This window comes from Nannobrachium achirus (genome assembly GCF_963921795.1).
Source record: "Nannobrachium achirus genome assembly, chromosome: 6".
NCBI lineage: Eukaryota > Metazoa > Chordata > Actinopteri > Myctophiformes > Myctophidae > Nannobrachium > Nannobrachium achirus.
In genome coordinates this window covers 66,888,727-66,902,339 of record NC_137815.1, presented here as the reverse complement: position 1 = coordinate 66,902,339, position 13,613 = coordinate 66,888,727, and the positions used below count along the sequence as shown (strand labels likewise).

The window sequence follows — 13,613 nt, the reverse complement described above, 5'->3', positions numbered from 1 at the left end:
TTGCCCCAGAATACTTTGATAATAATATTTAGAATTCATCAATATCACTTCAGTTCAACCACTTATGCTTAGTAAAACAGACCTGATTTGCACTGTACTTGATGAGTTCTTATTCTTCTTAGGCCAACTCTCTTGCTCTTCACCAAAAATAGCAGATCTGCAAGCTCACAACAGGTAACAACGTGACCCGTTGTGAGCTTGTAGATCGGTTATTTTTAGTGAACCTTCCCCCCAGAATAGGGATATAGGGGTTCAAGTGGTTAACATACATTTCATCATGAGAACATCTAAGCAGATATCTCTACTATCCAGGGAAGGCACATCATACACTGCATTTTATAGTCAGCATTTTTCTTGTTAACTCGTTTCATACTGAACAACTTGTTCAGATGTGGCCAGGGATGCGCACATTATTTACTATTTAAATTACTCAAAAGTAAGAGTAAAGGTTGAGCATTTAAAAATGACTTTAAAAGTACAGATCCTCAAAAAAACTACTCTTGAGTAATTACTCGAGTACCTTTACTTAAGTATTTTCCACCTCTAAGTTTAGTGTATAGCATATATGGGCAACTGGCAGCCCGGGGGCCACATGCGGCCCCCACCTTCTCTTAATGTGGCCCACATGTTAATACCGGAATACTGATATATTATTGGTTTCAGCTGAGCTGTTACAATTCCAACCATGCAAACATGATACACTTTAATAACTTCAGTCTATATTAGTAGCTTAATGACTTAGCACTAGTCTTTTTTTATATCCAATGTTGAATTTAAGTTGATAAAGTTAAAAATGCTACCTTTCAGGATTCCAAATAAAATAGCTAATTCTGGATTTCAATTCAAAATGTGCAAAAAATAGCAGATCTACAAGCTCAAAACGCGTCGCACTGCGAAGCGTTTTGAGCTTGTAGATCTGCTATTTTTTGCACATTTTGACTGTGTATGCATTGTGGCCCTCTGGAGTGAGTGTGAAAATATAGTGGCCCTCTCCATCATCAAAGTTGCCCACACCTGGTGTATAGGGATGCGAATCTCGACCACTGAGGCGATACGATACGCATCACGATACACTGCCAGCGATACGATATAATTGCGATACATTGAAATCTTGCCGATACGATACATCACGATTCACCCCTGACCCCGATACGATGCGATATGATTCACGATACTTTGTGATACACCCCTGGTCCTTACGATGCGATACGATTCACGATTCGGTGCGATTCAACACAATGCAAAGGATTTATATTAAAGCCCATGTAAATTTCCCCAGCCAAAAAATTACAAAAAATGCATTACATTTAATTTCCAAACAATTTATTGTTTCACTGTAGTACTAGGCTCTGTCTAACAATCCAACTTATTGAAATCTGGGAGAACACTCCTTGCTGGCTGGTAGAATTGTTTGATTAATACTATATCATATCATTATTATATATCATTACATCCTCAACAGGTGGTCAGGGACCCCTAGGGTCCTCATTATGTGAGGCGGCCAAATATTAATAGTTAGTTTTTACAGTAACCAATTGAACCCTAGCAAGTAGCAACCCTATAGGGGAACATTAGCCAATACATTAACACTTATTGAGGGTTTAAGAGATAATAATTCATGGATTATAATGAATAACATAAATCCATTATATTAATAGAAAAGATAATGTGTGAACAAATAAACACAACATAGTAATGTATTAATGTCACTGATGATATAGTGCTGTCAAACAAGTCTCTGACAAGTTTTAATCTGCAACAGTTTTATATAATAGCCTACAGTAGTCTAAAATAGCCTACAGTGGGGGTCCCTGCTTGATCTCTCTCTTCTCAGTTAAGAATCCTTGACCTGTATTATTATTATATTGTATGAATATAATCTAGGATTTTGCCATTTCTAGCCAAAATGTTTTAAAACGTAGATATTTGAGTCACAACGCGTCGCGTTGTGAGCTTGTAGGTCTGCTATTTAGGTGCGTGCGCAACACCGTCGAGCTATAAATCAGGCTCCAGCCTCTCTTTGCAGAGGGAACAGCAGCAGCACAAGAGTGTGCTGCCTGCAGCTACAGAAACAAACAAGTTGTGAAACAGTGTCAAATACTTTGTTTTAATCGCTAGCTGCACGCCCAGTATCGTTGTTGTAGTTCATACGTGTGTGTAGTTAAAGCGTGGAAGCTTCTGCTTTGTTTAAATCAATTCCGTCGCAGACTCGACAAGAAGAACAAACGGGTGTGGAATGTGGATCATAATATCACGCAGCGTGCTCCAGTCCAGTGACACAACAACGGATCACATCAGCGAACATTGGACAGGGATGTTATAAAGCTAAACGTGGTACTAATCTTGCATGTTTAACCAGTGGGCTCACGAGTGCTGTCTGTCTGTATCTGCATTCGGTCGGGTCGGGTGTTCACTGCGCTCCGCTGAGCAGCTCAGTGCTGCTGTAGAAGACGCATGTCTGTAGAGTCGCTACAAGTGCTTTTTGGGGGGAGGGCTGATGGGGCATTCAATGCGCCTCGGAAACACAGGATAGAATGAAATACTATTATGCAAAAACCGATCCAACCGTGGAGTGTACCGATCCAGACACTCACGATACGATACATCACGATTCATCAGCCGATTCACTCGTGTCGCGCACGTTTGTATCGCGATTACGATCCGTACCAGTATATCTCCGCATCCCTAGTAGTGTAGTGTAGTGTAGCATAGATCCATACGCCATCCATTGTGCCTGTTTGGTTAGAACACTCCATAGCCTGGAGGGACAGTGTTTCTGAGATTATGGATTCTCAGCTGCCATGTTTATTACACCTGAACATTCTCCCGCTATGACTGGGAGGATGCTAGTTATACATTTCATAAGCCCTGTCTTGAGATGATTCCTGCTGACTGATCTACGCTGGTTTTTATGATGCATTGAATGAGGGCCAATGTCTGTAACTTCTTCAGTTGATGGCAACTTGAGTTAAAATACCCTGGATCATTTACTATGTCTGGAGTTTATATACTGTACCTCTTTTCTTCATCCTCCTGGAACTGTGGTTGATAATGTGCCGACAGAACCTTCGCTAAGAACCCCAGGACAAAAATCCACTTGTCCTAGACAATTTGCCCTCCTGGCCCCCAAACTGTGGAATAAACTCTCTGTCACACTTAGAACAACAGACTCACTCCATAGCTTCCGCCGTAGGACTCTTCAGACTCCACCTAAACCCATAGCACTACTGTAACACTTCCCTTCCCTCAATGACCATACATGAAGCTAGATAGCATTTTTTAGGTTTTATAAAAGTATTTTTACTGCTTAGGTGCGTTGTCTACCTATGTTTTTGATAGTCCTGTGCATTTGTTGTATTGCTGTTGATGTACTAAGGAGGTCGTTGATAGCCGTTGATGATGTGCTTGATGATGTGCTTGGAGGTCGTTGATAGCCGACCTCCAAGCTCACAACGCGTTGCGCTGCAACACGTTGTGAGCTTGGAGGTCGGCTATTTTCGGTGTGTGATCCCACACTGAACTAAGCATAATCAAGTCAATACTGGAGATGGGGCGTAACAGCATGGATTGCCTCACCTATTAAAGGCTAATAGGCTGTTGTTCTCTAGGGCATAATGATGGCCATTGATTCACTTCCCCTGTCTTCATTTATGAGCCAGTCCTGGACTCACTTGATACTTCCTGGCAAGAAAGGCAGTTTCTCCAACCTCTTGGCTACGGCCGTCCATCCCCTCAAGAAACCAGTGCATCACTGCCAGAGAAATTTGCTCATCAGTGTCTTCATTTGTGCTACAGATGGTTGGCAAATGTGCTAATTTAAGCTCTCAATCAAGCACATTTGTAGTAAACATCTCCATGGACATTACCATTGTCACCACTCAATGTTTCTTTTAGCAATGGACAGGGAATGAGGCACCCGGGGAATCTTTAATCTTAGGCTTTGCGTTTGTGCTTTAAATGACCATTGTGTGAGCTATGATAACTGGTGTCTGTTTGTCTCCTCTCGCACTACACTCCCTTTAGAATGTCATACAGTGTGTACTCAGGGAGTGTTACACAGGTACTGTACCTGTATTTGAGGAAAGAATGGATTGCCTGAAATGATTGCATCAAATGGCTGATGGATGATTCTTGTGTGAAACTGCAGAAACGGTTATTGGTATCACGTTAAACAATGTTGAATGAAAACAAACAAACAAACATATACAATGTTTACCATTGTGTGGGTTTAGAGATGGAAAATTGTTCTTACGGTACGGTATGTCACGTGAGCACAGAAAAAGCTTCCTCACAAAGCAGTGTTTTGTCAGAGAGGAACTGTAAGAACACAGCCTTTACTCCTCTGGAACACATTTCAAGTTCAGTATTACAAAACTACTCTAACCTACTTTAACCACTTGAAACCTAGCAACCTTATTCTGGAGTGAAGATTTGGTGAAAATAGCTGATCTAAAAGCTGCCAAGAGATTCCGTGTAGAGGAGAAAAAAGCAGACCAAGTATGGGACCCTGGTCAACAAAGTATATAGGATGGACAGTAAGTAGTATTGTGGTTGCTGTCCATGTGATTTATTTGCAACCTCCAGGAAGCCATTCATACCAGGAATACATTATCCTGGACAGCACACCTGCCAAACCACCAACATCCAACATCTACAGCCATCTGCAATTGCAACCCCAATGATAGAGAACCTACTCAGAACCTGTAACTTACTTAACGCCGGGGGACGCTGTGGGTGCTGGGGGCGTGTTTCTCCCTCCGCGTCATCAACGCCCACACCCTAGGTGGGGTCGGCGATAGGGCCTTTCTGTGTGGAGTTTGCATGTTCTCCCCGTGTCTCCTAGGGTTGATACCCTCACAAAAACATGCAGTAATCCTGGTCTCAATAATGCCTCCCCCTGGCCAGCTGGGGCGCTTGATGGAGGGGAAAGGAACTGGTTGGAATAACGTGTTCCTTCCACGCGCTATGTCCATCCCGGGGAAAATCCCCCCTGTCAGGTGAAAAGAAACAACTTGGACTACTCATGCATTGAAGGAAGCATGAGGTCAGTCCGTTGTCTCCCCAGGCGCGGCAGAGGGAGAGCAGAGCCCAGGATTACATAGGCAATTGGCACTGGGTGAAAATGGGTTGCAAAATCGTGGGATAAAAAATATAGGGAAAAAAAAATAACCTTTAACTTACCTTCATACCTTCAATTACAAGTTATTTTAATGTAAGATAAACTACATGTTAGCTATGCTGAAATGCATAGGTAAGTATACTGTAAGTTCAATGCATTCTGATACACATGGTACAATGACAGCAGGAGATCCAGTATTAAGTTACCATTGCTGTATCGGTCCAGAGAACGATATAGAATGTAAGGGATTAAGAGCATTAATGTATCTAAGATTCCTCAGGAGGAAGTCTTGCATTCTTACATCTGGAGTCCACAGGGTTGTTTTTTCAGAGGTTGCAACAGCTCAGCTGGTGTGTGGTCTGAATGGACCAGCAGTATCTCCCAAGGGAAAGTGTGGTTGCCTTGGTGGACTGGGTTAATAGCTTTCTTTCTTACACGTTTCTTTGATTTACTATCATGCAAAAATGCTTACCGTCTGAATTTATAGAATGTGCACTAAGGCATAATCATGTATATACTATACAGATGCATTTGTATACATTGTGCAGCATGTACTTTCAGTTACAGAGGCAGACTGGTATTGTACATCTGCAGTCCCATGCGAGACAGATATTGTTCTCCTGTGGATGTTCAGTGGAGGGGGAAGCTTAAAGGAGTAGTTCCCGCCCAAAATTACTTTTTTATTGATCACTCGCCCAATGGACTTGAGTCCAATAATATTTTTAGTTTTTTGTCAGATTCCTAAGACAATAATTAATTACAATAAATGTACCCCCCATTGATTCCGGACAGGGACCAAATAAGTACGGGTCCCCATCCGGAAACAATGGGGGTAAATTTACTATAATCAAATTTTTGTCTTAGGAATGTGACAAAAACCAAAATCAAATATTGAAGTCTCCATGGGGTCAATAATCAATAGGAAAAAAAAGTCATGGGCGTGAACTACTCCTTTAATATAGAGGAGTTGAGCACAATGGAATTAGTGCAGCACCAATCATCCCAACTGCATCGCAAAAATTAAAGATTTTTAGAAGCGCTTCTGAAACAGATTAATAGACATTGTAATTTTGTCACAGTGTCGTTCACCTTTGCAATTTATTATAATATGCTTTGTAAAATTAATGTGATAATTTCAACATTTGAGGCAAAGCCTGAGCAATCTGCTCTGCCCTGGAGAGTGAATCTTATCAAGTAATTAGCAAACCCTGTAATGTCTTTATTCATGATGGAAGCAGGGGCGTCACAAGGGGGGAAAAGTGGGACTGAGTTACTAGGGCCCAAGGTGGAGGGACCTGGAATTATTTTATACTTTAGCTATTGAAAAATAGCAGATATACAAGCTCACAGCACCGAGTGCCGCGCTGCAAGCTTGTAGATCTGCTATTTTTTGAAAAGTCTGAAAATGTGTTCAAACCTTTGAAAATATGTATTTTTTAAGCGAACATTTTACTTCTGGGGGTCCTTGGAACAAAATATTTTGAGATGGGTGTCCGTGGCCAAATACATATAATTTTCGTCCTTGACATGCAAACGTTTGAGCACCACGGACATAGAAACATAGGTTTTTTCAAAAAACCTTAGAAGGATTTGAAATATTCAAAGACTCAAAGACAAGTATATCTGCTATTTTTCAATAGTTAGAGCACACAATAATGCGTAATAATGCGTTCCCAGTCTAAATGGGTTAAACCCCCTCCACCTATGAAGAACATTCACGGGGGGCCCGCAGTGAATCCTTGTACCCAGGGCCCATAATTTGGTGCGACACCCCTGTCTTTATTCATAATGGAAGTGTCAGTGAAACGGTTACCCACTTGAATATACGTAGCTGCTGTACATTGTTCTTTTGTAAGAAAGACACACAGCTTACTGCATGAACCTGCTGCCCACTCGCTCCATTACAGGACAATAGTGAGGAAACAAAAAATAATTGATTCAAAGCCAAATGTGTACATTTAGCTTAGCTCTTACCATTGGAGGTTTACAGGTTAAATGATTGAGGATTATTTCATGAGGCAGATAATACAGTACCGGTACTCTTCATACAGCACTGTATTAATACATGATTATTGTTGAAGTAAATAATACTTAAATAGGCCTACACTTTTTATTCATGACAATACAAATGTAAAAACTTTTGGACATACCTATACCAAGCAAGTCTTAGAAACTCTCCTTCTGCAGGAGTCTGAAGACCTTCCCATCGTCACTCCCAGCATCCCCATTCTAACAAATACAACCAAATATCGATTCAGAAACGAAAGCCATTTCATTTCAAGACGTTGCTCTGTGTTGCCTGGGGTAGCTATTAACCCTTGTATTGATCTAAAAGCAGTTGTCTGGTCATGGGAGGAATGACTAATAGAGCCTAGAGAGAAGCTCTACAGAGCAACACCAGTTAGACTCCAGACAGAATGTCACCATGCGATGCTTGTATGGCTTTTTAAAGATGTTTTGGGGCTTTTTATGCCTTTATTGATAGGAAATGGGGAGTAACACGCAGCAAAGTTGGTCAGGATCGGGACTCGAACCAGCGACATGCTGTCAGAATGCACTGAGCCTATGTGGTATGCGCCTGGGCCGGTAAGCAAACAGGCAGGGGCGTCACAAGGGGGGGAAAAGTGGGACTGAGTTACTAGGGCCCAAGGTGGAGGGGCCTTAATTATTTTATGCTTTAGCTATTGAAAAATAGCAGATATACAAGCTCACAGCGAGCTTGTAAATCTGCTATTTTTGAAAAGTCGTGAAAATGTGTACAAATCTTTGAATACGTGTATTTTTTTAAGCAAACATTTGTAACTAAAATTTTGCTTCTGTGAGCTTGTATATCTGCTATTTTTCAATAGTTAAAGTACCCAGGGCCCAGAATTTGGTGTGACAACCGCAGGCGCGCCTGTATGGCTCTTTAAATTATGCTGCTGAAGTTGGATTTCCAATTGAGAGTCCATTTCTCGTTTCTTTGTTGTCACTCCTGGCTCAGTCGCCATGTTACAGTTGCTATGAAAGCCACTTGAAAGCTACACGGTCATACAATGATGATGGAGATATGAGAGGTGCCTATTATGAGATAATTATGATTGAGACTAGTGTGTATAATGGAATCCAGGGCCGGACAGGATGGCAATTATGGACAGAATGGCATGACCGTAAAGAACAATTAGGATCACCATGTCTTACAAAAGTGATAGCAATCAGTTCATTTTTAGAATAACGTTTTTCTTTTTTAAAGGACCCTGGCTATTAAATTCATTATGCCTTACTGTATATGCCTAAGATTTCAGTCCAGCCCTATGGAATGTATCGAATGCATGTGCTTGTCCATGTGTGGTCCATTTACAGTATGTGACAGAGTCCTGCACAAGTCCATGTGTGACTTGACGTTTAGGTGGTTCTCACGGCAGTGCTGTATGCATGCAGTGGTTCTGTCCTGCTGCTCACTGTCTGCGTGTTACTCTTGTGACGTTGTTTAGGCAGAAACAGTTGTCTGATTTTCACAATAAAATGTCGCCCGCCAGTGCTTAGTCGTGCACCGCCCGTCACCGCACCCGCAAATCTATAATAGTATATATTCTGTCCATTTACCCGCGGGGCCCCGACCCGTTGCAGGACTCTGGTATGTGATAACTAAAGAACAATGTAATACTTCCCAAGGTTAAAATGAGTAACAAAACAATATTTTAAATATGTTTTTATGAGGACATGCATTCCATACATTCCATAGGGCTGGACCCCTTGAGTAAAAGATGAACTATTTGTAAAAATAAATACAATATTTATTTATTTTTTTGTTTTTTTTCCCCCCATTGATATGGGCATATACTGTAAGGATTATTAGCTATGCCCTGAATTACAAGACAACAGTCAATCTATGTCATATAGACTTTGACATCTATACCATATTTACTCAAGTGCTGTGCTTAAGTACAATTTTGAAGTACTTTTACTTTCCTCGAGTATTTCCAATTTTCAATACTTCTACTTCTACTCCACCTCAGAGGCAGATATTGTAAACAGAATGTGAGCACTTTTTTCCACCACTGGCTGCATGTAATCTCACGGCTGGGGCAGCACCTGCCAGCAGGGGTTGTTAACCACGTGAACAAAAATAGCAGATATGCAAGCTCACAACTCGTTGCAACGCATCGCACTGTGAGCTTCTAGATCAGGGGTCTTCAACTGGGACCCCTACGGGGTCCTCAGAGTTACTACAGGGGGTCCTCCAAATCTTTGTGTGATAGGAACTTGTTTTTTTCCCCTTTCTTCACTTGAACCCTAACATCCATATTCTGAGAACTTTAGCCAAAAATAGCAGATCTACAAGCTCGTACTTGTAGATGAGCTTGTAGATCGGCTTTTTTCGGCAAAGAGCTTTGGAGGGGGAAAAGAGCAGACTAAATACAGTGAAAGGACAAGTTTATTAAGTATTAACAGTTCAAGTGGTTAAATATCTGAAAACACTACTCACTGAATGCCACCCTTTAATTAAAATCTACCAAACTGGTGCCAGCCATTTTGTTTAATTGCCAAAACCATATTTTGTACTTAAATTACATATATAAACCTATGCTTCTATCGAAAGCCACACTACCCCTCTTACAAAGGAAAAAATATATATTTTTTGCGACCAAAGGTCGCATATACTCTGAAGAACCGTGTCGCTTGAGTGTCCTTCCGTACCCCTGTGATGTCAGTGTGATGTCAGCGAGTTGTGACATCACTTATTGTACGGGGCGGCTACACGAAATGTGGATAACACTATATATGGAGATAGTCCAGTCCATCATGTCATATGGGACTACCGTCATAGACAGTAGCCAAAAGAGAAGGATACACAAGACTAAGAAAGACAAAAAAAAAGAGTAGGAGGATAAAGATACCAAAAGGAGAGAGAAGAAAGGGTGGATGAGGTACAATGTGTCTCATAAAAGAAGAGGAGGTGGCAACGGGGGCGGCTAGCTAAAGTTATTAGGCCTGGATCCGACTTTAAGTCGACGCACAGGATTCCAGAAGTGTAGCGCTTATTCGCTCTTGTATCAAACTGGTACTCGAAACGTTCTTAGAATTTAATATATATTTTCTAAAGTAAATATGGGGGTGGCTGTGAAAAAAAGAGAAGAATAAAAAAGAAAAAAAGGAGGAGGAGGATAAAGATACCAAAAGGAGAGAGAAGAAATGGTGGATGAGGTACAATGTGCGGTATCCTCCTTGTCAAGCTCGACGTTGGTCATTTGGACCTATACATGGAGAAATGGAGCGAACCTGTTTGGCCTAAACATGGAGATGTGGTACGGAATGACTCATATATGGGCATAAAAAGTATGTCATGTGACATCACTTCCTGTACAGACAGTCAGACAGACAGCCATTGACTCCGGCCTAACAATGGCTACTGTCTATGACGGTAGTCCCATATGACATGATGGACTGGACTATCTCCATATATAGTGTTCTCCACATCTCCATGTTTAGGCCCTATCGCTCACACCCTAGGTGGGGTTGGCGATAGGGCCTTTCTGTGTGGAGTTTGCATGTTCTCCCCGTGTCTCCTAGGGTTGATACCCTCACAACGCTGGGTACGGAGTGCCCACACTTCTCTCAAGTCAAGTCAGTTGATAAGCTCGCCAGCCGTGCTGAAATGAGCATGACTAACAGCAGATGGTAATATAAGATTTGAAAATGGATTAATTCATTGGAAATATCAGTTGTGGAGCTATTTTGCATAGGAAGTTTGGCTGATGATCCAGTCATCAAATTATTGGTTGAGAACCACTGGTCTAAGGCTATTTCTGCCGCCGCACAGACCCGTTTTAAGCCAGCGAAAACGTTATGTGCACGCGCACGGATGCACGTGCATGTGCGTGCACGCGCGGGGAGTGCCCACACTTCCAAATTTAGCACTACAACACTGAGTAAGTCTGACCGGAAGTCGGTCCGTCGGTCAAATCAGTCCTGTCACGGAGGCATACATTACGGCGGTGAAGCAATTTTTTGGAATCAATATTAGATTATGATTATGATAACTTTTGATTAATTAAAAAGACGTTTATTGCGTGTATGGCAACACAGATCAAAGACATGTAGTACGTTTATGGCATAATATGAGTTATTAGAAAAAGATAGAGTCCGCAACACTGGTAATACTCAGCTCTGCTTTATTGCTTCAACGTTTCGATCCGTTTGGATCTTCTTCAGGAATGAACGTTGAAGCAATAAAGCAGAGCTGAGTATTACCAGTGTTCGTACTCGTACTCGTACTCGTCTTCTTCCGCTTTTCCGGTCAGGGTCCGGGTCGCGGGGGCAGTATCCTCAGCAGGGAAGCCCAGACAGTCCTCTCCCCAGCCACTTCCACCAGCTCCTCCGGGGGGATCCCGAGGCGTTCCCAGGCCAGCTGAGAGATATAATCTCTCCAGCGTGTTCTGGGTCGACCCCGAGGTCTCCTCCCGGTTGGACGTGCCCGAAACACTTCCCCAGGGAAGCGTCCGGGAGGCATCCTAACCAGATGCCCGACCCACCTCAACTGGCTCCTCTCGACGTGTAGGAGCAGCGGCTCTACTCCGAGTCCCTCCCGGATGTCTGAGTTCCTCACCCTATCTCTAAGGCTTAGCCCAGACACCCTGCGGAGGAAACTCATTTCGGCCGCTTGTACTCGCGACCTCATTCTTTCGGTCATTACCCAAAGCTCATGACCATAGGTGAGGATTGGGACGTAGACTGACCGGTAAATCGAGAGCTTTGCCTTGCGGCTCAGCTCTCTTTTCACCACAACGGACCGGTACAGCGTCCGCATTACTGCGGACGCTGCCCCGATCCGCCTGTCAATCTCCCGCTCCCTCCTTCCATCACTCGTGAACAAGATCCCGAGGTACTTGAACTCCTCCACTTGAAGCAGGGCCACCTCCCCGACCTGGAGTGGGCACTCCACCCTTTTCCGGCTGAGAACCATAGCCTCGGACTTGGAGGTGCTGATCCTCATCCCGGCCGCTTCACACTCGGCGGCGAACCGCCCCAGGGAGAGCTGGAGGTCGTTGCTCGAAGCAGCAAAGAGGATCACATCATCCGCAAAAAGCAGGGATGAGATCCTCCCGCCACCGAACTCGACACCCTCCGCCCCCCGGCTGCGCCTAGAAATTCTGTCCATAAAAATTATGAACAGAACCGGTGACAAAGGGCAGCCTTGGCGGAGTCCAACTCCCACCGGAAACAGGTCCGACTTACTGCCGGCTACACGGACCAGACTCACACTCCTTCGGTACAGGGATTGAATGGCCCTTAGCAACGCGCCATCAACCCCATACTCCTGGAGCACCCCCCACAGGATACCTCGGTATTACCAGTATTACCAGTGTTGCGGACTCTATCTTTTTCTTGTATTGCCGTTTGTCCAGCACCTGGGCTAGAGTGGATTTGTGCATGCACTATCACCCCTGATAATATGAGTTATTAACATGAATCCAAAATACACTGATGATCGTTCTGTCAAACAATGAAACTATATATGAACAGATTGTGGGGGTCCCTGCTTCATCTCTCTCTCAACTAAGGTGTCCTTGGCCTGAAAACATTGAAGACCCCTGTTCTAGATTGTATATTTTGGTGAAGAGATTTGGTGTAGCCGGCAAAAATCTGCCCAAGTACAGTTGTGACTCTGTACGTCTGTTTTACTAAGAAGAGGAGTAGGAGTGCATCCTGCCCTGGAGATAAGGAGGTGCTGCTATGCTCTCCATTGCTTTGTAGGCCAAGAAGAAAGAAAGAAGCAACAACGCTTGGGAGTTTCTCCCAACCAGGGGTGTCGCACCAAATTCTGGGCCTTGGGTACAAGGATTCACTGTGGGCCTCTAATGTTCTTCATAGGGGGAAAATAGCAGATATACAAGCTCACTGTGCGGCACTCGAGCTTGTATATCTGCTATTTTTGAAAAATCTTGAAAGTTTGTGAAGTCTTTGAATATTTTCAAATCCTTTTTTGAAAAACCTATGTTTCTATGTCAGTGTTGCTCAAACTGTTTCATGTGAAGGACCCCCAAAATGATTTGTATTTGGCCACGGACCCCCATCTCAAAATATTTAGTTCCAGGTACCCTCCAGAAGCAAAATTTGAGTTACAAATGTTCGCTTAAAAAATACATAATAATATTATGTATTTTTTAAGCGAACACAGCTGAGGGCTAGTCATTGAAATGTATTTGAAAGCTGTGAATCATAGCTACAAAATGATATATTGGTTGTGAATATTGACCCAACAGTTTTGTAGATATGGCTTATAGAGTTATGCCATGCAGAAATACTAGATCTGAGAAATTCAGCCTTTTAGATGAAATGTAACCTGCAAAATGTGAGGTTTCTCTTCACATTAATTTAAAAAAGTTTTATTTACATGCAGAGTTAAGCTCTGGCGTTTAAGTGAAATGTAGCCTGATATTTATTAAATGCTTTTGTGGCTTTATCACATTTTAGAAAAAAAAAAATAATAATAATAATAATATCAGGGCTG

General features: G+C 42.7%; 1 protein-coding gene across 1 annotated transcript in view; it reads left to right on the top strand.

The window, feature by feature from the left end:
- Nucleotides 1-13,613, top strand: part of LOC308287593 (metabotropic glutamate receptor 7-like) — a gene marked incomplete at its 5' end in the record, with an annotated part of 266,695 nt that overhangs the window by 150,892 nt on the left and 102,190 nt on the right. The gene's annotated exons all lie outside the window — the stretch shown is intronic.